Below are 21,758 nucleotides of genomic sequence, written 5' to 3' on the forward strand. Positions count from 1 at the left end.
GGACTGCAGGCCCCGGCCCTTCCCACCTCCTCCTCCTCCTCCTCCTCCTCCTCCTCCCCCCCGCCCCGCCCCCACAGGGCACAGGGCTCAGAGACACCTCAGACTCTTGCTACCCAAAGTGCAAAGGGCATCAGTTGCTCCTCCAACCCCCCCCCCCGGCCGAGCAGACCGCGTTGTCCAGCCAGCCCCCGGGCCTCCCTGGGGTGCCCAGCACAAAAGTGCAGACACCCACCGGACCCTCAGTCTCAGTTTTCGGAGGTTTTTGCCACTCTAAGGACCCGCAGGCCAGCTGGGCCTTCGGGCAGGACAGAGAGCCCCGGAATCCGACGTGGAGAGCTGCGTGTACGTCCCCATCAGGAGGCGGTCCCCACCTCCGCGGCTCTCCCCTTGCGGGGAGCCGCAGCCCAGCCGGCAGCCGCAGGGCCTCAGGGAAGACACCAGGCTGGGCCCCCGCGGCACAGCGGGGGCACGTCCCCCGCACTCACGCGACTTAGGGACGGCTGCTGGAGACTGCTGCGGCCACCCTGCTGCCGGGTTTCTGGAGGGCTTCCTGGAAGCAGCATCCACACCAAGCCCTTGGAAGGCCCAGGCGACGGAGGAGCCGGTCAGGCAGGGGCCGAGGACGGTGAGAGGCCGGGCGGGAAGGAGCGTGTCAGGCAGGGGCAGAGGACGGTGACCGGCCGGGCGGGGAGGAGCCGGTCAGGCGGGGGCCCAGGACAGTGACGGGCCTGGCCGGGGAGGAGTGCGTCAGGCAGGGGCAGAGGAGACGGGCTGGGTAAGGGTTAGGGTTACAGTTAGGGCACAATTCACAATCCCAAAGACGTGGAAGCGACCCGAGTGCCCATCCATCCAGGAGTGCATCAATAAAATGTGGCGCGTGGACACCACGGAGTGCCATTCGGCTGTGAGGAGCAGCGGTGAGAGGGCGCCTCTCGTGTTCTCCTGGCCAGAGCTGGAACCCGTTCCAGTAGGCCAGGTATCCCAAGAATGGACACACGAGCACCACGTGAGCGCGCTCACCAGCAAATTGGTACGAACGGATGGACGCCTAAGTGGACAGAGAGGAATCACCTTCATCGGGTGGGTGTCGGGCGGGCGGGTGGGGGGAGGGGAGGGGCATACACATCCATTAGGCATGGGGTGGGTGCGCACCGACTGGGGGATGGGCGCACTTGAAGCTCTGACCCGAGGGGGGAGGCTTGGAGAGGGCAAGGCACCCGACCTTAACATTGGTACCCCCACAATACGCTGGAACAACATGAGAGGTATATGAATAAGAACACAGGGGGGGCCGGGCGCGGTGGCTCACGCCTGTAATCCTAGCTCTCTGGGAGGCCGAGGCGGGCGGATTGCTCCAGGTCAGGAGTTCGAAACCAGCCTGAGCAAGAGCGAGACCCCGTCTCTACTAAAAATAGAAAGAAATTAATTGGCCAACTAATATATATAGAAAAACACAGCCGGGCGTGGTGGTGCATGCCTGTAGTCCCAACTACTCGGGAGGCTGAGGCAGCAGGATTGCTTGAGCCCGGAGATTGAGGTTGCTGTGAGCTAGGCTGACGCCATGGCACTCACTCTAGCCTGGGCAGCAAAACGAGACTCTGTCTCAAAAAAAAAAAAAAAAAAGAACACAGGGGGGAGGGCGGCACGGGCAACACATGTCACCTGAATACTTGTACTCCCATCATCTGCTTGAAAAGAGAGAGAAAAGAAAATGCAATCCTAGAGGTAAGAGACACTTTTTAAAAATAATGAATCCGAAGAGAAAAGTAAAAGGAGGCCTGTGGAGCAGGTCTGGGTGTGACTCCGGATCCCCCAACATCAGGTGCCACCACCAAAGATTCCTGCGTGTAGCCCATAGAACCCCAAAAGCAACGGGACGAGTTCTGGTCACATACTCCCTCAAAATGACATCCTGGCCTTCTTCTGGAACTCCCTCCCCTCTCAGACTCTCAAGGTTTCCTCCAGCGTGTCGGTTCCCACAGAGCAGACCTTTGGTCTGAGACCTGACAGTCCAGATGCCACGCATGCTGCCGCGTGGCCGCGGTGTCGCGGCTTGGGACAAGAGGAGGCCCCCCGGTGCGGGCTGGGGCGCCAGGCACCGCGCGGGCGCTGAGGGTGGGGGTGACCCCCACCCCGGGCCGCCGCCTCGCTCCCAGAAAGGGGACAGAACAAGAGGCAAGAAAAAAAAAAAAAAAAAGCAGCAGCCTGTGGCACCCGGTATTCCCAGGCGGTCTCCCATCCAAGTACTAACCAGGCCCGACCCTGCTTAGCTTCCGAGACCAGACGAGATCGGGCGCGTTCAGGGTGGTGTGGCCCTAGACGGCGGAGGGCGCCCCTGCCCCGCTCGAGAAGCCGAGCCTCTCTGGGCTTCCCCGCCGCCGCCTCCCGCCCCAGGCCCCGCGCCGGGCCGGGCCGGGCCGGGCCGGTTGAGTTCGCCGGCCGGGTCCCGCGGGCTCCCAGCGACGGGGGTGATGGGCGGGGCGGGGCGGGGCGGGGTGGGGGGCTGTCTCTCTATACACACACACACACACTCACACTCACTCACACTCACACAAGATGCGCCTCCACGGCTGGACTCGCCAAGGTGGAGCCCTCCCAGCCCCCCTCGTCTCCTCGCCCGGCCTCCTTCACCTACCCGCTGCCCACCCCCAGCGCGTCGCTGCCGCTGACTGCGCACGCGCGGGACGCTCGCCCTTTGACCCCAGCCAGGGGCCGCCCTCCCCCACAACCCCTTTCAGCTGTGCCCCCCCCTCGCCCTGTGGGTGGGCTGCCGCCTATTCCCCCGGGCCAGGGCTGGGGCACAGCCAGTGTATGGGGCGTCTCTCTCTGGGGATGTGTCCCATGGGTGGGGTGGGGTGGCGTGGTTTGGGGGGTGCTGAAGAAATCAGTCCCCTCCATCTCCTACCTCTGGAAAACGCCCAAGCCCGTGGAGAACTGCCGGCACCGCTTCGTGGGGGCCGGGACCCTCCTCCGTGTCCTCCTGTGGCCCAGTCCAAGGGGCCTGGGCCTGGCCGGGGCTGCATTGGACCCCGACCACCCTGGCGTGTGGACTCGCTAAAAATCGGCCATTAGATATTGGATTCCAGCTTCCTGGAGGTCATTTCACTAATGAGTGCACCGGAAAGAGTTTCCTAATCCATCTGTGAGGGTGGCAACTGAAAGAGAATTTTAAAGCTGACAGAATAGGCGAGGGAAGGCATAGGAGATTTCCACACCCAGCAAGGAAGACTTTCCCGAAATGGAAGAAAGAAACGAGCAAACAGAGACACCGGTAGCCCGCCCGGAAAAGAGTCTGCCCCTGAGAGAAAGCACCCTGACCAGGTTCACCCGTGGGTGGGTGGCGAGCCAGCGGCATTCAGAAGAGCGAGGCCCGCAGTCTGTGCGGAAGACACCTGCGCTCGGGTGTGTGTGGCGGCGCGATTCACAAGCAGCTCTAGATGTTAAACCAAGGAGAAGCCAGGGAGTTCCCAACGCCCCAGGTGTCCTCAGCCCACGACTGGCTGCTGTGGGAATGCGAAGCCCGGCTCCTTGTCTCAGAGCGGGGTTCCCAGGAGGATCAGGCTGAAGCTGGGACTTGGCCTCAAAGTGTCCCCTCGCATGGCCACCCCCTTCCCCTTCCTGCTCCTCTACTCCTGGTGCCCCTCCATCCAGGGGCCAGACCTTAAAGAGTCACCGCAAGAGAATCCTGGTCCCAAAGGAGCCTTCTGGGGGACCGGTGCTGAGAGAGGTTGTGGGCATGGCCCGCTGGGGCTCTGCCCGACCCAGGGCTGAGAGATGCCACCTCCCAGCTCTGGGTCCCTGCAGGAAGTGTTGGCAAGCACAGGGCCGGTCCTCCAAAGGCCCAGGTGCAGGGAGCCCAGGCCAAGCAGCCTGTGGAAGAAGCCACTTGCCGTGCCACCCCGGGAACAGGACTGCAGGCCCCGGCCCTTCCCACCTCCTCCTCCTCCTCCTCCTCCTCCTCCTCCCCCCCGCCCCGCCCCCACAGGGCACAGGGCTCAGAGACACCTCAGACTCTTGCTACCCAAAGTGCAAAGGGCATCAGTTGCTCCTCCAACCCCCCCCCCCGGCCGAGCAGACCGCGTTGTCCAGCCAGCCCCCGGGCCTCCCTGGGGTGCCCAGCACAAAAGTGCAGACACCCACCGGACCCTCAGTCTCAGTTTTCGGAGGTTTTTGCCACTCTAAGGACCCGCAGGCCAGCTGGGCCTTCGGGCAGGACAGAGAGCCCCGGAATCCGACGTGGAGAGCTGCGTGTAAGTCCCCATCAGGAGGCGGTCCCCACCTCCGCGGCTCTCCCCTTGCGGGGAGCCGCAGCCCAGCCGGCAGCCGCAGGGCCTCAGGGAAGACACCAGGCTGGGCCCCCGCGGCACAGCGGGGGCACGTCCCCCGCACTCACGCGACTTAGGGACGGCTGCTGGAGACTGCTGCGGCCACCCTGCTGCCGGGTTTCTGGAGGGCTTCCTGGAAGCAGCATCCACACCAAGCCCTTGGAAGGCCCAGGCGACGGAGGAGCCGGTCAGGCAGGGGCCGAGGACGGTGAGAGGCCGGGCGGGAAGGAGCGTGTCAGGCAGGGGCAGAGGACGGTGACCGGCCGGGCGGGGAGGAGCCGGTCAGGCGGGGGCCCAGGACAGTGACGGGCCTGGCCGGGGAGGAGTGCGTCAGGCAGGGGCAGAGGAGACGGGCTGGGTAAGGGTTAGGGTTACAGTTAGGGCACAATTCACAATCCCAAAGACGTGGAAGCGACCCGAGTGCCCATCCATCCAGGAGTGCATCAATAAAATGTGGCGCGTGGACACCACGGAGTGCCATTCGGCTGTGAGGAGCAGCGGTGAGAGGGCGCCTCTCGTGTTCTCCTGGCCAGAGCTGGAACCCGTTCCAGTAGGCCAGGTATCCCAAGAATGGACACACGAGCACCACGTGAGCGCGCTCACCAGCAAATTGGTACGAACGGATGGACGCCTAAGTGGACAGAGAGGAATCACCTTCATCGGGTGGGTGTCGGGCGGGCGGGTGGGGGGAGGGGAGGGGCATACACATCCATTAGGCATGGGGTGGGTGCGCACCGACTGGGGGATGGGCGCACTTGAAGCTCTGACCCGAGGGGGGAGGCTTGGAGAGGGCAAGGCACCCGACCTTAACATTGGTACCCCCACAATACGCTGGAACAACATGAGAGGTATATGAATAAGAACACAGGGGGGGCCGGGCGCGGTGGCTCACGCCTGTAATCCTAGCTCTCTGGGAGGCCGAGGCGGGCGGATTGCTCCAGGTCAGGAGTTCGAAACCAGCCTGAGCAAGAGCGAGACCCCGTCTCTACTAAAAATAGAGAGAAATTAATTGGCCAACTAATATATATAGAAAAACACAGCCGGGCGTGGTGGTGCATGCCTGTAGTCCCAACTACTCGGGAGGCTGAGGCAGCAGGATTGCTTGAGCCCGGAGATTGAGGTTGCTGTGAGCTAGGCTGACGCCATGGCACTCACTCTAGCCTGGGCAGCAAAACGAGACTCTGTCTCAAAAAAAAAAAAAAAAAAGAACACAGGGGGGAGGGCGGCACGGGCAACACATGTCACCTGAATACTTGTACTCCCATCATCTGCTTGAAAAGAGAGAGAAAAGAAAATGCAATCCTAGAGGTAAGAGACACTTTTTAAAAATAATGAATCCGAAGAGAAAAGTAAAAGGAGGCCTGTGGAGCAGGTCTGGGTGTGACTCCGGATCCCCCAACATCAGGTGCCACCACCAAAGATTCCTGCGTGTAGCCCATAGAACCCCAAAAGCAACGGGACGAGTTCTGGTCACATACTCCCTCAAAATGACATCCTGGCCTTCTTCTGGAACTCCCTCCCCTCTCAGACTCTCAAGGTTTCCTCCAGCGTGTCGGTTCCCACAGAGCAGACCTTTGGTCTGAGACCTGACAGTCCAGATGCCACGCATGCTGCCGCGTGGCCGCGGTGTCGCGGCTTGGGACAAGAGGAGGCCCCCCGGTGCGGGCTGGGGCGCCAGGCACCGCGCGGGCGCTGAGGGTGGGGGTGACCCCCACCCCGGGCCGCCGCCTCGCTCCCAGAAAGGGGACAGAACAAGAGGCAAGAAAAAAAAAAAAAAAAGCAGCAGCCTGTGGCACCCGGTATTCCCAGGCGGTCTCCCATCCAAGTACTAACCAGGCCCGACCCTGCTTAGCTTCCGAGACCAGACGAGATCGGGCGCGTTCAGGGTGGTGTGGCCCTAGACGGCGGAGGGCGCCCCTGCCCCGCTCGAGAAGCCGAGCCTCTCTGGGCTTCCCCGCCGCCGCCTCCCGCCCCAGGCCCCGCGCCGGGCCGGGCCGGGCCGGGCCGGTTGAGTTCGCCGGCCGGGTCCCGCGGGCTCCCAGGGACGGGGGTGATGGGCGGGGCGGGGCGGGGCGGGGCGGGGTGGGGGGCTGTCTCTCTATACACACACACACACACTCACACTCACTCACACTCACACAAGATGCGCCTCCACGGCTGGACTCGCCAAGGTGGAGCCCTCCCAGCCCCCCTCGTCTCCTCGCCCGGCCTCCTTCACCTACCCGCTGCCCACCCCCAGCGCGTCGCTGCCGCTGACTGCGCACGCGCGGGACGCTCGCCCTTTGACCCCAGCCAGGGGCCGCCCTCCCCCACAACCCCTTTCAGCTGTGCCCCCCCCTCGCCCTGTGGGTGGGCTGCCGCCTATTCCCCCGGGCCAGGGCTGGGGCACAGCCAGTGTATGGGGCGTCTCTCTCTGGGGATGTGTCCCATGGGTGGGGTGGGGTGGCGTGGTTTGGGGGGTGCTGAAGAAATCAGTCCCCTCCATCTCCTACCTCTGGAAAACGCCCAAGCCCGTGGAGAACTGCCGGCACCGCTTCGTGGGGGCCGGGACCCTCCTCCGTGTCCTCCTGTGGCCCAGTCCAAGGGGCCTGGGCCTGGCCGGGGCTGCATTGGACCCCGACCACCCTGGCGTGTGGACTCGCTAAAAATCGGCCATTAGATATTGGATTCCAGCTTCCTGGAGGTCATTTCACTAATGAGTGCACCGGAAAGAGTTTCCTAATCCATCTGTGAGGGTGGCAACTGAAAGAGAATTTTAAAGCTGACAGAATAGGCGAGGGAAGGCATAGGAGATTTCCACACCCAGCAAGGAAGACTTTCCCGAAATGGAAGAAAGAAACGAGCAAACAGAGACACCGGTAGCCCGCCCGGAAAAGAGTCTGCCCCTGAGAGAAAGCACCCTGACCAGGTTCACCCGTGGGTGGGTGGCGAGCCAGCGGCATTCAGAAGAGCGAGGCCCGCAGTCTGTGCGGAAGACACCTGCGCTCGGGTGTGTGTGGCGGCGCGATTCACAAGCAGCTCTAGATGTTAAACCAAGGAGAAGCCAGGGAGTTCCCAACGCCCCAGGTGTCCTCAGCCCACGACTGGCTGCTGTGGGAATGCGAAGCCCGGCTCCTTGTCTCAGAGCGGGGTTCCCAGGAGGATCAGGCTGAAGCTGGGACTTGGCCTCAAAGTGTCCCCTCGCATGGCCACCCCCTTCCCCTTCCTGCTCCTCTACTCCTGGTGCCCCTCCATCCAGGGGCCAGACCTTAAAGAGTCACCGCAAGAGAATCCTGGTCCCAAAGGAGCCTTCTGGGGGACCGGTGCTGAGAGAGGTTGTGGGCATGGCCCGCTGGGGCTCTGCCCGACCCAGGGCTGAGAGATGCCACCTCCCAGCTCTGGGTCCCTGCAGGAAGTGTTGGCAAGCACAGGGCCGGTCCTCCAAAGGCCCAGGTGCAGGGAGCCCAGGCCAAGCAGCCTGTGGAAGAAGCCACTTGCCGTGCCACCCCGGGAACAGGACTGCAGGCCCCGGCCCTTCCCACCTCCTCCTCCTCCTCCTCCTCCTCCTCCTCCCCCCCGCCCCGCCCCCACAGGGCACAGGGCTCAGAGACACCTCAGACTCTTGCTACCCAAAGTGCAAAGGGCATCAGTTGCTCCTCCAACCCCCCCCCCCCCGGCCGAGCAGACCGCGTTGTCCAGCCAGCCCCCGGGCCTCCCTGGGGTGCCCAGCACAAAAGTGCAGACACCCACCGGACCCTCAGTCTCAGTTTTCGGAGGTTTTTGCCACTCTAAGGACCCGCAGGCCAGCTGGGCCTTCGGGCAGGACAGAGAGCCCCGGAATCCGACGTGGAGAGCTGCGTGTACGTCCCCATCAGGAGGCGGTCCCCACCTCCGCGGCTCTCCCCTTGCGGGGAGCCGCAGCCCAGCCGGCAGCCGCAGGGCCTCAGGGAAGACACCAGGCTGGGCCCCCGCGGCACAGCGGGGGCACGTCCCCCGCACTCACGCGACTTAGGGACGGCTGCTGGAGACTGCTGCGGCCACCCTGCTGCCGGGTTTCTGGAGGGCTTCCTGGAAGCAGCATCCACACCAAGCCCTTGGAAGGCCCAGGCGACGGAGGAGCCGGTCAGGCAGGGGCCGAGGACGGTGAGAGGCCGGGCGGGAAGGAGCGTGTCAGGCAGGGGCAGAGGACGGTGACCGGCCGGGCGGGGAGGAGCCGGTCAGGCGGGGGCCCAGGACAGTGACGGGCCTGGCCGGGGAGGAGTGCGTCAGGCAGGGGCAGAGGAGACGGGCTGGGTAAGGGTTAGGGTTACAGTTAGGGCACAATTCACAATCCCAAAGACGTGGAAGCGACCCGAGTGCCCATCCATCCAGGAGTGCATCAATAAAATGTGGCGCGTGGACACCACGGAGTGCCATTCGGCTGTGAGGAGCAGCGGTGAGAGGGCGCCTCTCGTGTTCTCCTGGCCAGAGCTGGAACCCGTTCCAGTAGGCCAGGTATCCCAAGAATGGACACACGAGCACCACGTGAGCGCGCTCACCAGCAAATTGGTACGAACGGATGGACGCCTAAGTGGACAGAGAGGAATCACCTTCATCGGGTGGGTGTCGGGCGGGCGGGTGGGGGGAGGGGAGGGGCATACACATCCATTAGGCATGGGGTGGGTGCGCACCGACTGGGGGATGGGCGCACTTGAAGCTCTGACCCGAGGGGGGAGGCTTGGAGAGGGCAAGGCACCCGACCTTAACATTGGTACCCCCACAATACGCTGGAACAACATGAGAGGTATATGAATAAGAACACAGGGGGGGCCGGGCGCGGTGGCTCACGCCTGTAATCCTAGCTCTCTGGGAGGCCGAGGCGGGCGGATTGCTCCAGGTCAGGAGTTCGAAACCAGCCTGAGCAAGAGCGAGACCCCGTCTCTACTAAAAATAGAAAGAAATTAATTGGCCAACTAATATATATAGAAAAACACAGCCGGGCGTGGTGGTGCATGCCTGTAGTCCCAACTACTCGGGAGGCTGAGGCAGCAGGATTGCTTGAGCCCGGAGATTGAGGTTGCTGTGAGCTAGGCTGACGCCATGGCACTCACTCTAGCCTGGGCAGCAAAACGAGACTCTGTCTCAAAAAAAAAAAAAAAAAAGAACACAGGGGGGAGGGCGGCACGGGCAACACATGTCACCTGAATACTTGTACTCCCATCATCTGCTTGAAAAGAGAGAGAAAAGAAAATGCAATCCTAGAGGTAAGAGACACTTTTTAAAAATAATGAATCCGAAGAGAAAAGTAAAAGGAGGCCTGTGGAGCAGGTCTGGGTGTGACTCCGGATCCCCCAACATCAGGTGCCACCACCAAAGATTCCTGCGTGTAGCCCATAGAACCCCAAAAGCAACGGGACGAGTTCTGGTCACATACTCCCTCAAAATGACATCCTGGCCTTCTTCTGGAACTCCCTCCCCTCTCAGACTCTCAAGGTTTCCTCCAGCGTGTCGGTTCCCACAGAGCAGACCTTTGGTCTGAGACCTGACAGTCCAGATGCCACGCATGCTGCCGCGTGGCCGCGGTGTCGCGGCTTGGGACAAGAGGAGGCCCCCCGGTGCGGGCTGGGGCGCCAGGCACCGCGCGGGCGCTGAGGGTGGGGGTGACCCCCACCCCGGGCCGCCGCCTCGCTCCCAGAAAGGGGACAGAACAAGAGGCAAGAAAAAAAAAAAAAAAAGCAGCAGCCTGTGGCACCCGGTATTCCCAGGCGGTCTCCCATCCAAGTACTAACCAGGCCCGACCCTGCTTAGCTTCCGAGACCAGACGAGATCGGGCGCGTTCAGGGTGGTGTGGCCCTAGACGGCGGAGGGCGCCCCTGCCCCGCTCGAGAAGCCGAGCCTCTCTGGGCTTCCCCGCCGCCGCCTCCCGCCCCAGGCCCCGCGCCGGGCCGGGCCGGGCCGGGCCGGTTGAGTTCGCCGGCCGGGTCCCGCGGGCTCCCAGGGACGGGGGTGATGGGCGGGGCGGGGCGGGGCGGGGCGGGGTGGGGGGCTGTCTCTCTATACACACACACACACACTCACACTCACTCACACTCACACAAGATGCGCCTCCACGGCTGGACTCGCCAAGGTGGAGCCCTCCCAGCCCCCCTCGTCTCCTCGCCCGGCCTCCTTCACCTACCCGCTGCCCACCCCCAGCGCGTCGCTGCCGCTGACTGCGCACGCGCGGGACGCTCGCCCTTTGACCCCAGCCAGGGGCCGCCCTCCCCCACAACCCCTTTCAGCTGTGCCCCCCCCTCGCCCTGTGGGTGGGCTGCCGCCTATTCCCCCGGGCCAGGGCTGGGGCACAGCCAGTGTATGGGGCGTCTCTCTCTGGGGATGTGTCCCATGGGTGGGGTGGGGTGGCGTGGTTTGGGGGGTGCTGAAGAAATCAGTCCCCTCCATCTCCTACCTCTGGAAAACGCCCAAGCCCGTGGAGAACTGCCGGCACCGCTTCGTGGGGGCCGGGACCCTCCTCCGTGTCCTCCTGTGGCCCAGTCCAAGGGGCCTGGGCCTGGCCGGGGCTGCATTGGACCCCGACCACCCTGGCGTGTGGACTCGCTAAAAATCGGCCATTAGATATTGGATTCCAGCTTCCTGGAGGTCATTTCACTAATGAGTGCACCGGAAAGAGTTTCCTAATCCATCTGTGAGGGTGGCAACTGAAAGAGAATTTTAAAGCTGACAGAATAGGCGAGGGAAGGCATAGGAGATTTCCACACCCAGCAAGGAAGACTTTCCCGAAATGGAAGAAAGAAACGAGCAAACAGAGACACCGGTAGCCCGCCCGGAAAAGAGTCTGCCCCTGAGAGAAAGCACCCTGACCAGGTTCACCCGTGGGTGGGTGGCGAGCCAGCGGCATTCAGAAGAGCGAGGCCCGCAGTCTGTGCGGAAGACACCTGCGCTCGGGTGTGTGTGGCGGCGCGATTCACAAGCAGCTCTAGATGTTAAACCAAGGAGAAGCCAGGGAGTTCCCAACGCCCCAGGTGTCCTCAGCCCACGACTGGCTGCTGTGGGAATGCGAAGCCCGGCTCCTTGTCTCAGAGCGGGGTTCCCAGGAGGATCAGGCTGAAGCTGGGACTTGGCCTCAAAGTGTCCCCTCGCATGGCCACCCCCTTCCCCTTCCTGCTCCTCTACTCCTGGTGCCCCTCCATCCAGGGGCCAGACCTTAAAGAGTCACCGCAAGAGAATCCTGGTCCCAAAGGAGCCTTCTGGGGGACCGGTGCTGAGAGAGGTTGTGGGCATGGCCCGCTGGGGCTCTGCCCGACCCAGGGCTGAGAGATGCCACCTCCCAGCTCTGGGTCCCTGCAGGAAGTGTTGGCAAGCACAGGGCCGGTCCTCCAAAGGCCCAGGTGCAGGGAGCCCAGGCCAAGCAGCCTGTGGAAGAAGCCACTTGCCGTGCCACCCCGGGAACAGGACTGCAGGCCCCGGCCCTTCCCACCTCCTCCTCCTCCTCCTCCTCCTCCTCCTCCCCCCCGCCCCGCCCCCACAGGGCACAGGGCTCAGAGACACCTCAGACTCTTGCTACCCAAAGTGCAAAGGGCATCAGTTGCTCCTCCAACCCCCCCCCCCCGGCCGAGCAGACCGCGTTGTCCAGCCAGCCCCCGGGCCTCCCTGGGGTGCCCAGCACAAAAGTGCAGACACCCACCGGACCCTCAGTCTCAGTTTTCGGAGGTTTTTGCCACTCTAAGGACCCGCAGGCCAGCTGGGCCTTCGGGCAGGACAGAGAGCCCCGGAATCCGACGTGGAGAGCTGCGTGTACGTCCCCATCAGGAGGCGGTCCCCACCTCCGCGGCTCTCCCCTTGCGGGGAGCCGCAGCCCAGCCGGCAGCCGCAGGGCCTCAGGGAAGACACCAGGCTGGGCCCCCGCGGCACAGCGGGGGCACGTCCCCCGCACTCACGCGACTTAGGGACGGCTGCTGGAGACTGCTGCGGCCACCCTGCTGCCGGGTTTCTGGAGGGCTTCCTGGAAGCAGCATCCACACCAAGCCCTTGGAAGGCCCAGGCGACGGAGGAGCCGGTCAGGCAGGGGCCGAGGACGGTGAGAGGCCGGGCGGGAAGGAGCGTGTCAGGCAGGGGCAGAGGACGGTGACCGGCCGGGCGGGGAGGAGCCGGTCAGGCGGGGGCCCAGGACAGTGACGGGCCTGGCCGGGGAGGAGTGCGTCAGGCAGGGGCAGAGGAGACGGGCTGGGTAAGGGTTAGGGTTACAGTTAGGGCACAATTCACAATCCCAAAGACGTGGAAGCGACCCGAGTGCCCATCCATCCAGGAGTGCATCAATAAAATGTGGCGCGTGGACACCACGGAGTGCCATTCGGCTGTGAGGAGCAGCGGTGAGAGGGCGCCTCTCGTGTTCTCCTGGCCAGAGCTGGAACCCGTTCCAGTAGGCCAGGTATCCCAAGAATGGACACACGAGCACCACGTGAGCGCGCTCACCAGCAAATTGGTACGAACGGATGGACGCCTAAGTGGACAGAGAGGAATCACCTTCATCGGGTGGGTGTCGGGCGGGCGGGTGGGGGGAGGGGAGGGGCATACACATCCATTAGGCATGGGGTGGGTGCGCACCGACTGGGGGATGGGCGCACTTGAAGCTCTGACCCGAGGGGGGAGGCTTGGAGAGGGCAAGGCACCCGACCTTAACATTGGTACCCCCACAATACGCTGGAACAACATGAGAGGTATATGAATAAGAACACAGGGGGGGCCGGGCGCGGTGGCTCACGCCTGTAATCCTAGCTCTCTGGGAGGCCGAGGCGGGCGGATTGCTCCAGGTCAGGAGTTCGAAACCAGCCTGAGCAAGAGCGAGACCCCGTCTCTACTAAAAATAGAAAGAAATTAATTGGCCAACTAATATATATAGAAAAACACAGCCGGGCGTGGTGGTGCATGCCTGTAGTCCCAACTACTCGGGAGGCTGAGGCAGCAGGATTGCTTGAGCCCGGAGATTGAGGTTGCTGTGAGCTAGGCTGACGCCATGGCACTCACTCTAGCCTGGGCAGCAAAACGAGACTCTGTCTCAAAAAAAAAAAAAAAAAAGAACACAGGGGGGAGGGCGGCACGGGCAACACATGTCACCTGAATACTTGTACTCCCATCATCTGCTTGAAAAGAGAGAGAAAAGAAAATGCAATCCTAGAGGTAAGAGACACTTTTTAAAAATAATGAATCCGAAGAGAAAAGTAAAAGGAGGCCTGTGGAGCAGGTCTGGGTGTGACTCCGGATCCCCCAACATCAGGTGCCACCACCAAAGATTCCTGCGTGTAGCCCATAGAACCCCAAAAGCAACGGGACGAGTTCTGGTCACATACTCCCTCAAAATGACATCCTGGCCTTCTTCTGGAACTCCCTCCCCTCTCAGACTCTCAAGGTTTCCTCCAGCGTGTCGGTTCCCACAGAGCAGACCTTTGGTCTGAGACCTGACAGTCCAGATGCCACGCATGCTGCCGCGTGGCCGCGGTGTCGCGGCTTGGGACAAGAGGAGGCCCCCCGGTGCGGGCTGGGGCGCCAGGCACCGCGCGGGCGCTGAGGGTGGGGGTGACCCCCACCCCGGGCCGCCGCCTCGCTCCCAGAAAGGGGACAGAACAAGAGGCAAGAAAAAAAAAAAAAAAAAGCAGCAGCCTGTGGCACCCGGTATTCCCAGGCGGTCTCCCATCCAAGTACTAACCAGGCCCGACCCTGCTTAGCTTCCGAGACCAGACGAGATCGGGCGCGTTCAGGGTGGTGTGGCCCTAGAAGGCGGAGGGCGCCCCTGCCCCGCTCGAGAAGCCGAGCCTCTCTGGGCTTCCCCGCCGCCGCCTCCCGCCCCAGGCCCCGCGCCGGGCCGGGCCGGGCCGGGCCGGTTGAGTTCGCCGGCCGGGTCCCGCGGGCTCCCAGGGACGGGGGTGATGGGCGGGGCGGGGCGGGGCGGGGCGGGGTGGGGGGCTGTCTCTCTATACACACACACACACACTCACACTCACTCACACTCACACAAGATGCGCCTCCACGGCTGGACTCGCCAAGGTGGAGCCCTCCCAGCCCCCCTCGTCTCCTCGCCCGGCCTCCTTCACCTACCCGCTGCCCACCCCCAGCGCGTCGCTGCCGCTGACTGCGCACGCGCGGGACGCTCGCCCTTTGACCCCAGCCAGGGGCCGCCCTCCCCCACAACCCCTTTCAGCTGTGCCCCCCCCTCGCCCTGTGGGTGGGCTGCCGCCTATTCCCCCGGGCCAGGGCTGGGGCACAGCCAGTGTATGGGGCGTCTCTCTCTGGGGATGTGTCCCATGGGTGGGGTGGGGTGGCATGGTTTGGGGGGTGCTGAAGAAATCAGTCCCCTCCATCTCCTACCTCTGGAAAACGCCCAAGCCCGTGGAGAACTGCCGGCACCGCTTCGTGGGGGCCGGGACCCTCCTCCGTGTCCTCCTGTGGCCCAGTCCAAGGGGCCTGGGCCTGGCCGGGGCTGCATTGGACCCCGACCACCCTGGCGTGTGGACTCGCTAAAAATCGGCCATTAGATATTGGATTCCAGCTTCCTGGAGGTCATTTCACTAATGAGTGCACCGGAAAGAGTTTCCTAATCCATCTGTGAGGGTGGCAACTGAAAGAGAATTTTAAAGCTGACAGAATAGGCGAGGGAAGGCATAGGAGATTTCCACACCCAGCAAGGAAGACTTTCCCGAAATGGAAGAAAGAAACGAGCAAACAGAGACACCGGTAGCCCGCCCGGAAAAGAGTCTGCCCCTGAGAGAAAGCACCCTGACCAGGTTCACCCGTGGGTGGGTGGCGAGCCAGCGGCATTCAGAAGAGCGAGGCCCGCAGTCTGTGCGGAAGACACCTGCGCTCGGGTGTGTGTGGCGGCGCGATTCACAAGCAGCTCTAGATGTTAAACCAAGGAGAAGCCAGGGAGTTCCCAACGCCCCAGGTGTCCTCAGCCCACGACTGGCTGCTGTGGGAATGCGAAGCCCGGCTCCTTGTCTCAGAGCGGGGTTCCCAGGAGGATCAGGCTGAAGCTGGGACTTGGCCTCAAAGTGTCCCCTCGCATGGCCACCCCCTTCCCCTTCCTGCTCCTCTACTCCTGGTGCCCCTCCATCCAGGGGCCAGACCTTAAAGAGTCACCCCAAGAGAATCCTGGTCCCAAAGGAGCCTTCTGGGGGACCGGTGCTGAGAGAGGTTGTGGGCATGGCCCGCTGGGGCTCTGCCCGACCCAGGGCTGAGAGATGCCACCTCCCAGCTCTGGGTCCCTGCAGGAAGTGTTGGCAAGCACAGGGCCGGTCCTCCAAAGGCCCAGGTGCAGGGAGCCCAGGCCAAGCAGCCTGTGGAAGAAGCCACTTGCCGTGCCACCCCGGGAACAGGACTGCAGGCCCCGGCCCTTCCCACCTCCTCCTCCTCCTCCTCCTCCTCCTCCTCCCCCCCGCCCCGCCCCCACAGGGCACAGGGCTCAGAGACACCTCAGACTCTTGCTACCCAAAGTGCAAAGGGCATCAGTTGCTCCTCCAACCCCCCCCCCCCGGCCGAGCAGACCGCGTTGTCCAGCCAGCCCCCGGGCCTCCCTGGGGTGCCCAGCACAAAAGTGCAGACACCCACCGGACCCTCAGTCTCAGTTTTCGGAGGTTTTTGCCACTCTAAGGACCCGCAGGCCAGCTGGGCCTTCGGGCAGGACAGAGAGCCCCGGAATCCGACGTGGAGAGCTGCGTGTACGTCCCCATCAGGAGGCGGTCCCCACCTCCGCGGCTCTCCCCTTGCGGGGAGCCGCAGCCCAGCCGGCAGCCGCAGGGCCTCAGGGAAGACACCAGGCTGGGCCCCCGCGGCACAGCGGGGGCACGTCCCCCGCACTCACGCGACTTAGGGACGGCTGCTGGAGACTGCTGCGGCCACCCTGCTGCCGGGTTTCTGGAGGGCTTCCTGGAAGCAGCATCCACACCAAGCCCTTGGAAGGCCCAGGCGACGGAGGAGCCGGTCAGGCAGGGGCCGAGGACGGTGAGAGGCCGGGCGGGAAGGAGCGTGTCAGGCAGGGGCAGAGGACGGTGACCGGCCGGGCGGGGAGGAGCCGGTCAGGCGGGGGCCCAGGACAGTGACGGGCCTGGCCGGGGAGGAGTGCGTCAGGCAGGGGCAGAGGAGACGGGCTGGGTAAGGGTTAGGGTTACAGTTAGGGCACAATTCACAATCCCAAAGACGTGGAAGCGACCCGAGTGCCCATCCATCCAGGAGTGCATCAATAAAATGTGGCGCGTGGACACCACGGAGTGCCATTCGGCTGTGAGGAGCAGCGGTGAGAGGGCGCCTCTCGTGTTCTCCTGGCCAGAGCTGGAACCCGTTCCAGTAGGCCAGGTATCCCAAGAATGGACACACGAGCACCACGTGAGCGCGCTCACCAGCAAATTGGTACGAACGGATGGACGCCTAAGTGGACAGAGAGGAATCACCTTCATCGGGTGGGTGTCGGGCGGGCGGGTGGGGGGAGGGGAGGGGCATACACATCCATTAGGCATGGGGTGGGTGCGCACCGACTGGGGGATGGGCGCACTTGAAGCTCTGACCCGAGGGGGGAGGCTTGGAGAGGGCAAGGCACCCGACCTTAACATTGGTACCCCCACAATACGCTGGAACAACATGAGAGGTATATGAATAAGAACACAGGGGGGGCCGGGCGCGGTGGCTCACGCCTGTAATCCTAGCTCTCTGGGAGGCCGAGGCGGGCGGATTGCTCCAGGTCAGGAGTTCGAAACCAGCCTGAGCAAGAGCGAGACCCCGTCTCTACTAAAAATAGAAAGAAATTAATTGGCCAACTAATATATATAGAAAAACACAGCCGGGCGTGGTGGTGCATGCCTGTAGTCCCAACTACTCGGGAGGCTGAGGCAGCAGGATTGCTTGAGCCCGGAGATTGAGGTTGCTGTGAGCTAGGCTGACGCCATGGCACTCACTCTAGCCTGGGCAGCAAAACGAGACTCTGTCTCAAAAAAAAAAAAAAAAAAGAACACAGGGGGGAGGGCGGCACGGGCAACACATGTCACCTGAATACTTGTACTCCCATCATCTGCTTCAAAAGAGAGAGAAAAGAAAATGCAATCCTAGAGGTAAGAGACACTTTTTAAAAATAATGAATCCGAAGAGAAAAGTAAAAGGAGGCCTGTGGAGCAGGTCTGGGTGTGACTCCGGATCCCCCAACATCAGGTGCCACCACCAAAGATTCCTGCGTGTAGCCCATAGAACCCCAAAAGCAACGGGACGAGTTCTGGTCACATACTCCCTCAAAATGACATCCTGGCCTTCTTCTGGAACTCCCTCCCCTCTCAGACTCTCAAGGTTTCCTCCAGCGTGTCGGTTCCCACAGAGCAGACCTTTGGTCTGAGACCTGACAGTCCAGATGCCACGCATGCTGCCGCGTGGCCGCGGTGTCGCGGCTTGGGACAAGAGGAGGCCCCCCGGTGCGGGCTGGGGCGCCAGGCACCGCGCGGGCGCTGAGGGTGGGGGTGACCCCCACCCCGGGCCGCCGCCTCGCTCCCAGAAAGGGGACAGAACAAGAGGCAAGAAAAAAAAAAAAAAAAGCAGCAGCCTGTGGCACCCGGTATTCCCAGGCGGTCTCCCATCCAAGTACTAACCAGGCCCGACCCTGCTTAGCTTCCGAGACCAGACGAGATCGGGCGCGTTCAGGGTGGTGTGGCCCTAGACGGCGGAGGGCGCCCCTGCCCCGCTCGAGAAGCCGAGCCTCTCTGGGCTTCCCCGCCGCCGCCTCCCGCCCCAGGCCCCGCGCCGGGCCGGGCCGGGCCGGGCCGGTTGAGTTCGCCGGCCGGGTCCCGCGGGCTCCCAGCGACGGGGGTGATGGGCGGGGCGGGGCGGGGCGGGGTGGGGGGCTGTCTCTCTATACACACACACACACACTCACACTCACTCACACTCACACAAGATGCGCCTCCACGGCTGGACTCGCCAAGGTGGAGCCCTCCCAGCCCCCCTCGTCTCCTCGCCCGGCCTCCTTCACCTACCCGCTGCCCACCCCCAGCGCGTCGCTGCCGCTGACTGCGCACGCGCGGGACGCTCGCCCTTTGACCCCAGCCAGGGGCCGCCCTCCCCCACAACCCCTTTCAGCTGTGCCCCCCCCTCGCCCTGTGGGTGGGCTGCCGCCTATTCCCCCGGGCCAGGGCTGGGGCACAGCCAGTGTATGGGGCGTCTCTCTCTGGGGATGTGTCCCATGGGTGGGGTGGGGTGGCGTGGTTTGGGGGGTGCTGAAGAAATCAGTCCCCTCCATCTCCTACCTCTGGAAAACGCCCAAGCCCGTGGAGAACTGCCGGCACCGCTTCGTGGGGGCCGGGACCCTCCTCCGTGTCCTCCTGTGGCCCAGTCCAAGGGGCCTGGGCCTGGCCGGGGCTGCATTGGACCCCGACCACCCTGGCGTGTGGACTCGCTAAAAATCGGCCATTAGATATTGGATTCCAGCTTCCTGGAGGTCATTTCACTAATGAGTGCACCGGAAAGAGTTTCCTAATCCATCTGTGAGGGTGGCAACTGAAAGAGAATTTTAAAGCTGACAGAATAGGCGAGGGAAGGCATAGGAGATTTCCACACCCAGCAAGGAAGACTTTCCCGAAATGGAAGAAAGAAACGAGCAAACAGAGACACCGGTAGCCCGCCCGGAAAAGAGTCTGCCCCTGAGAGAAAGCACCCTGACCAGGTTCACCCGTGGGTGGGTGGCGAGCCAGCGGCATTCAGAAGAGCGAGGCCCGCAGTCTGTGCGGAAGACACCTGCGCTCGGGTGTGTGTGGTGGCGCGATTCACAAGCAGCTCTAGATGTTAAACCAAGGAGAAGCCAGGGAGTTCCCAACGCCCCAGGTGTCCTCAGCCCACGACTGGCTGCTGTGGGAATGCGAAGCCCGGCTCCTTGTCTCAGAGCGGGGTTCCCAGGAGGATCAGGCTGAAGCTGGGACTTGGCCTCAAAGTGTCCCCTCGCATGGCCACCCCCTTCCCCTTCCTGCTCCTCTACTCCTGGTGCCCCTCCATCCAGGGGCCAGACCTTAAAGAGTCACCCCAAGAGAATCCTGGTCCCAAAGGAGCCTTCTGGGGGACCGGTGCTGAGAGAGGTTGTGGGCATGGCCCGCTGGGGCTCTGCCCGACCCAGGGCTGAGAGATGCCACCTCCCAGCTCTGGGTCCCTGCAGGAAGTGTTGGCAAGCACAGGGCCGGTCCTCCAAAGGCCCAGGTGCAGGGAGCCCAGGCCAAGCAGCCTGTGGAAGAAGCCACTTGCCGTGCCACCCCGGGAACAGGACTGCAGGCCCCGGCCCTTCCCACCTCCTCCTCCTCCTCCTCCTCCTCCTCCTCCCCCCCGCCCCGCCCCCACAGGGCACAGGGCTCAGAGACACCTCAGACTCTTGCTACCCAAAGTGCAAAGGGCATCAGTTGCTCCTCCAACCCCCCCCCCCTGGCCGAGCAGACCGCGTTGTCCAGCCAGCCCCCGGGCCTCCCTGGGGTGCCCAGCACAAAAGTGCAGACACCCACCGGACCCTCAGTCTCAGTTTTCGGAGGTTTTTGCCACTCTAAGGACCCGCAGGCCAGCTGGGCCTTCGGGCAGGACAGAGAGCCCCGGAATCCGACGTGGAGAGCTGCGTGTACGTCCCCATCAGGAGGCGGTCCCCACCTCCGCGGCTCTCCCCTTGCGGGGAGCCGCAGCCCAGCCGGCAGCCGCAGGGCCTCAGGGAAGACACCAGGCTGGGCCCCCGCGGCACAGCGGGGGCACGTCCCCCGCACTCACGCGACTTAGGGACGGCTGCTGGAGACTGCTGCGGCCACCCTGCTGCCGGGTTTCTGGAGGGCTTCCTGGAAGCAGCATCCACACCAAGCCCTTGGAAGGCCCAGGCGACGGAGGAGCCGGTCAGGCAGGGGCCGAGGACGGTGAGAGGCCGGGCGGGAAGGAGCGTGTCAGGCAGGGGCAGAGGACGGTGACCGGCCGGGCGGGGAGGAGCCGGTCAGGCGGGGGCCCAGGACAGTGACGGGCCTGGCCGGGGAGGAGTGCGTCAGGCAGGGGCAGAGGAGACGGGCTGGGTAAGGGTTAGGGTTACAGTTAGGGCACAATTCACAATCCCAAAGACGTGGAAGCGACCCGAGTGCCCATCCATCCAGGAGTGCATCAATAAAATGTGGCGCGTGGACACCACGGAGTGCCATTCGGCTGTGAGGAGCAGCGGTGAGAGGGCGCCTCTCGTGTTCTCCTGGCCAGAGCTGGAACCCGTTCCAGTAGGCCAGGTATCCCAAGAATGGACACACGAGCACCACGTGAGCGCGCTCACCAGCAAATTGGTACGAACGGATGGACGCCTAAGTGGACAGAGAGGAATCACCTTCATCGGGTGGGTGTCGGGCGGGCGGGTGGGGGGAGGGGAGGGGCATACACATCCATTAGGCATGGGGTGGGTGCGCACCGACTGGGGGATGGGCGCACTTGAAGCTCTGACCCGAGGGGGGAGGCTTGGAGAGGGCAAGGCACCCGACCTTAACATTGGTACCCCCACAATACGCTGGAACAACATGAGAGGTATATGAATAAGAACACAGGGGGGGCCGGGCGCGGTGGCTCACGCCTGTAATCCTAGCTCTCTGGGAGGCCGAGGCGGGCGGATTGCTCCAGGTCAGGAGTTCGAAACCAGCCTGAGCAAGAGCGAGACCCCGTCTCTACTAAAAATAGAAAGAAATTAATTGGCCAACTAATATATATAGAAAAACACAGCCGGGCATGGTGGTGCATGCCTGTAGTCCCAACTACTCGGGAGGCTGAGGCAGCAGGATTGCTTGAGCCCGGAGATTGAGGTTGCTGTGAGCTAGGCTGACGCCATGGCACTCACTCTAGCCTGGGCAGCAAAACGAGACTCTGTCTCAAAAAAAAAAAAAAAAAAGAACACAGGGGGGAGGGCGGCACGGGCAACACATGTCACCTGAATACTTGTACTCCCATCATCTGCTTGAAAAGAGAGAGAAAAGAAAATGCAATCCTAGAGGTAAGAGACACTTTTTAAAAATAATGAATCCGAAGAGAAAAGTAAAAGGAGGCCTGTGGAGCAGGTCTGGGTGTGACTCCGGATCCCCCAACATCAGGTGCCACCACCAAAGATTCCTGCGTGTAGCCCATAGAACCCCAAAAGCAACGGGACGAGTTCTGGTCACATACTCCCTCAAAATGACATCCTGGCCTTCTTCTGGAACTCCCTCCCCTCTCAGACTCTCAAGGTTTCCTCCAGCGTGTCGGTTCCCACAGAGCAGACCTTTGGTCTGAGACCTGACAGTCCAGATGCCACGCATGCTGCCGCGTGGCCGCGGTGTCGCGGCTTGGGACAAGAGGAGGCCCCCCGGTGCGGGCTGGGGCGCCAGGCACCGCGCGGGCGCTGAGGGTGGGGGTGACCCCCACCCCGGGCCGCCGCCTCGCTCCCAGAAAGGGGACAGAACAAGAGGCAAGAAAAAAAAAAAAAAAAGCAGC

The 21,758-nt window shown here is 63.0% G+C and overlaps 5 non-coding genes across 5 annotated transcripts; all 5 read right to left on the reverse strand.

The window, feature by feature from the left end:
* Positions 1-2,202: 2,202 nt before the first annotated feature.
* Positions 2,203-2,321, reverse strand: LOC142866498 (5S ribosomal RNA). Its single transcript, XR_012916479.1, has one exon. It is a non-coding gene; the product is annotated as a 5S ribosomal RNA (ribosomal RNA).
* Positions 2,322-6,109: 3,788 nt separating this feature from the next.
* Positions 6,110-6,228, reverse strand: LOC142866509 (5S ribosomal RNA). The gene has a single exon (XR_012916490.1). It is a non-coding gene; the product is annotated as a 5S ribosomal RNA (ribosomal RNA).
* Positions 6,229-10,023: 3,795 nt separating this feature from the next.
* Positions 10,024-10,142, reverse strand: LOC142866520 (5S ribosomal RNA). The gene has a single exon (XR_012916501.1). It is a non-coding gene; the product is annotated as a 5S ribosomal RNA (ribosomal RNA).
* Positions 10,143-13,937: 3,795 nt separating this feature from the next.
* LOC142866517 (5S ribosomal RNA) lies at positions 13,938-14,056 on the reverse strand. The gene has a single exon (XR_012916498.1). It is a non-coding gene; the product is annotated as a 5S ribosomal RNA (ribosomal RNA).
* A 3,794-nt stretch (positions 14,057-17,850) lies between these two features.
* Positions 17,851-17,969, reverse strand: LOC142866532 (5S ribosomal RNA). The gene has a single exon (XR_012916504.1). It is a non-coding gene; the product is annotated as a 5S ribosomal RNA (ribosomal RNA).
* Between the last annotated feature and the right edge of the window lie 3,789 nt (positions 17,970-21,758).

This window comes from Microcebus murinus, unplaced genomic scaffold, assembly GCF_040939455.1.
Source record: "Microcebus murinus isolate Inina unplaced genomic scaffold, M.murinus_Inina_mat1.0 scaf006_hap2_Mmur4.0, whole genome shotgun sequence".
Classification (NCBI taxonomy): domain Eukaryota; kingdom Metazoa; phylum Chordata; class Mammalia; order Primates; family Cheirogaleidae; genus Microcebus; species Microcebus murinus.